The following is a 4,310-nucleotide window of genomic DNA, read 5'->3' on the forward strand; positions in this document are numbered from 1 at the left end:
GCAATTGTATATATTTACCACGTTTTCTTGATCCATTCATCTACTGAGGGGCATAGGGGTTGGTTCCATATCTTAGGTATGTTAAATAATGCTGCAATAAACATAGTTGTGCTGGTAGTTTTAGTATGGTCTTGTTTGTGATCCTTTGGGTAAATGAACAAAAGTGGGGTTGCTGGGTCATAGGGGAGCTTTATGTGGAGTCTTTTGAGGAAACTCTATACTGCTTTCCAAAGTGGTTGAACACGTTTACACTCCCACCAAAAATGGAGTAGGGTTCCCTTGTGGCCACATCCCCTCCAGCATCTGTTGTTGTATAAATATGGATTGCCTCATGAATTTGCGAGTCATCCTTGTTCAGGGGCCATGCTAATCTTCTCTGTATCATTTCAATGTTAGTGAATGGGCTACCAGATTAAGCACAGAACATGTTTTTTTTGTGGGGGTCCGGTCGTGGGGCCTGTACTCTGGGCCTGGGCGCTGTCCCTCAGCAGTTCAGCTCAAGGCTAGCGATAGCTCTACCACTTGAGCCATAGCGCCACTTCCAGCTTTTTTCTTTTTGTTTATGTGCTGCTGAGAAATTGAACCCAGGGACTCAGGCATGCAAGGCAAGCACTCTACCACTGAGCCACCTTCCCAGCCCCAGAACATTTTTTATATAGAAAGTGTAATTGATTTTCTTAAACTAGACAATTCCACAAAAAGTAAGTTCAAAAGAATTGTCATGAAATTTTAGAATCATGCATTTCTTACATAAGCACACATTTTTGATGTTGGCATCATTTGTGGAGGGGAAGGGAAAAATATTTAAATAGGAATACAAGAAGACCAATTGCAGCAATGAAAGGAACTTTACAACTTTGGCATCTCTACTATGCCATACCTGCAGATTGTAATTTGATTGCTTATTTTGAGGTAGTATCACTATGCTGGGCCTGCTTGGACTGTAGTCCTCCAAACACAAGCAAACCACATTGCACCCAGCAAATGGTTAGAGTTTCTGAAAAGTCTTTTTTTGTCTGGGCTTGCCTGGAAATGCAATACTCTAATCTCTGTTTTCTAAAAAAGTAGATAATATTACAGGATTGAGCCACTTTATCCAATAAAAGTATACAATTTCAAGATATCTTGATATTGCCTATATTTGTGGTTAACATATATAGCTAACCTTAATTTTCTCCCTCTTTTGTTTAGTACTCTGAGTTGAAAATATTGATTTTCTTGATATACATGGCTTTGTTTTGGATGGAATCCCCTCACAATCCAAAAAATCTCCCAAAAAGTTTATGTCAAGAATCACGGAAAAGAAGGCTTCAGGTTGGGAAAAACCCCACTGATCCTTAACTTATAATTGCAGTATATTTATAGTGTTAGTCAATGCTTTTGAAGAATGAGAAGAGAAGGAAGGCAGAAATGTGAAAGATGTCAGGTCTCTGTAGAATTTCTGTAGTTGTCACTTCATGTTATCTTCTTCCTTAAAACTTGATTTATTAAGACCCTCTGGGTGGATATTGGTTGGACTGATTGGTAAACTTACCCAAGAAATGAAGCTGATTTTAGAAGGTGATGATTTGGTAAATAAAGGAATGATGAGAATGAGCACAGATATTGTCACAGAATGAGGCGGCAAGGTTCAATTGCTGAACAGCAAAACAAAGCAGCTTCAAATCCAATGATCCACATTGAAACATATATAGATAGATGCATATATGTATACATATACACACATACGTGAAAAAGTAAATATACAGTAGAATACAGAGAAACTTGGAGTGACAAGTATTAAACTATATCAAACTGGTTGCAGGAAAGGTACAGTAAAATATCAATTGTTTAGCATAGATTTTGCATAGATTTGTAAAGGATGAAAATTTTTCCTTCATTTTATACTTTACAAATATCCTTAGTATGTTTTAAGTTTTTTTTTTATATTGTAGTTGGAGCATCTATACAATGTTGAGAATCGGCATTACATAAAGTATGCAACATGAATACGACAGCCTGCATAGGAAAGTTCATTAGATTCTTATTCCCAATTAACCACCAGGAGAAATGGAGTTCCAGGTCAGATTTTATGTAGCGCACTGGCCTTGAACACAAAAGCACCATTCAGGCCGTGAGTTTAAGCTCTAGGATCTACAGAAACAAAAACACAAAATACAACTTGGAGTTAGATATTTTATAATGAAGCATTTTTATATACTTTACCTTGCTAGAAAGACTAGATTTCTGTGTTAGCTTTATAACCTACCATAATAAGTGATATTGTCCATTTAATAAGCAGAAAGGCTTACTCAGATTTATAAATTTGAAGGTTTCAGTGTATGTTCAATTGGTTTTATGGCTTTGGTGGCCTATGACAAGACAATGTCAAGGTGGGGAGTATGTCAAAAAGAAATGTTTTTGACCAAGAATGATTAAAGAGAAAAGAAGAAAGTAGATGACAGTCCATGTTCTCATAGGTTTTACTCTGAAGAACTTAATCCCCAAAAGAACTATTCAGGTATTGTCTACAGTCTGGGAGGAAATGGTAAGTCATTTTTCTTTAACACATGGGTCTTTCTGGGGCATTCTAAATTCAAATGGCAACACCTTCACCAATGATAATGACTTGTCCAGGGATTGAAGCAACTAGATATGTGTACAAATTCTAATTAGATCTCAGCAGACTAAATATCTTATGGAATTCCTATTAAAATATTTTCTTGCATACTGACTGGGTCTTCATACTACACATGTGTATATCTGTGTATATGTGTGTATGTGTGTGTTTGAATAAACTAATATAGCATTGTAGCAGATAAAATATTAGTGTGGCCTTTTTCTTCTCATACCATGAAAACTTGCCACAATTCCCAACCAAATTCCATCCAAGATTCAACATTAATGCTGTTCCAAAAGTTCTGTATGCAAACCCATGTATATCTACTTCATTTAAGACGGCAATGGTGCATGAAAATGTTAAGTCTTCCAATTACATTGTCACCAAGGAAACAACGTACAATATTTCCTTTAAAAATATCTAGATTGGCTGGGCGCTGGTGGCTCACACCTGTAATCCTAGCTACACAGGAGGCTGAGATCTGAGGATTGCGGTTCAAAGCCAGCTGGGGCAGGAGAGACCGTGAGACTCCTATCTCCAATAAACCACCAGAAAACCAGAAGTGGTGCTGTAGCTCAAGTGGTAGAGCACTCGCCTTGAGCTGAAGAGCTGAGGGACAGTGCCCAGGCCCAGAGTTCAAGCCCCACGGCCGACAATATATATATATATCTAGATTTTAGAACACTTTAGCCAGAAAATTGAAGGAGTATACTTTATAGGATTTAATTTAAATATTTAGTCACTGAAATGGATATTCAATATCCACAACTTAGAGCCCTTTTAAAATACATAATTGCAAACCTCATCTATTACCATCTCCCGTGAAGACAGTCCTTGCTGAAAACGAACCAAATGTGGTAAACCAATTAAAATGTACGCCATTGTCAAATGCTGTTGTTTTAAATCATGGAAGTGACAGAGCAATTAATGCCAGTGAACAGCTGGTTCTAAGGAGTATGGAAAGTGATTACTTTGTACTCTAGGTGGAAAACTCCACAGATGTTTCAGATTGTGCTTCGTTCTAGGCATTTGTGAGATACATTTTGGAAAGCACAATGAATGAAAGCATGTAGTTTTATAAAGATTTGCTGGCTGACAAATCAAGGAATGAAAAGTTATTGAAATATTTCAAATGAGAAGACTGACAATAGGGTGGGTAAGATGTGATATGCAGCTTTAGATACACACTGAAGCAAACCAAAGAATAGGATTTTTTTTCCTTAACTAATGCTTTCTGGGTATATTGTGCTATACACTATAATGATGAAATGATCATTTCTTTGGAATAGTCAGAAAAAAAAACTTTGTCACCTGTTGAATTTCTTTTTAAAGTGAATCTTAAATAAAAAGGATGAAGAAATTTAAATATGTTAATAAAACATTGTCAAGTTTTACTTTAATTTTTCAGTAAAAGTTAAAACAAACTAACAGACTATTAGTCCATTAAGATTTATAAGTTTCCTGTCATATTTTATTTTCTTTTTGTTCCTCTTTTTTGGGTGGTAAGATTATTTTTTTCAGAAAGGCAACCTAGTCTTAACCATTACCCAAAAAGTTTATGCTGTCATAGAATCAGAGAGTTTTATTTATTAAATTAAGACAAAAGTAGGCTCATTTTATGCAAACTGAAAATATAAACACCAAAAACATTTTTCACTAAAAAACCACTCATAAAAAACCATGAGGATTTGGGGGAAGATGGAAGATGAAA

General features: G+C 35.9%; 1 non-coding gene across 1 annotated transcript; it reads right to left on the reverse strand.

The window, feature by feature from the left end:
* Window positions 1-313: 313 nt before the first annotated feature.
* LOC122126921 lies at window positions 314-420 on the reverse strand. Its single transcript, XR_006151044.1, has one exon. It is a non-coding gene; the product is annotated as a U6 spliceosomal RNA (small nuclear RNA).
* Between the last annotated feature and the right edge of the window lie 3,890 nt (window positions 421-4,310).

The sequence above is a fragment of the Dipodomys spectabilis genome, unplaced genomic scaffold (assembly GCF_019054845.1).
Source record: "Dipodomys spectabilis isolate Male_0828 unplaced genomic scaffold, ASM1905484v1 ptg000290l, whole genome shotgun sequence".
Lineage (NCBI taxonomy): Eukaryota > Metazoa > Chordata > Mammalia > Rodentia > Heteromyidae > Dipodomys > Dipodomys spectabilis.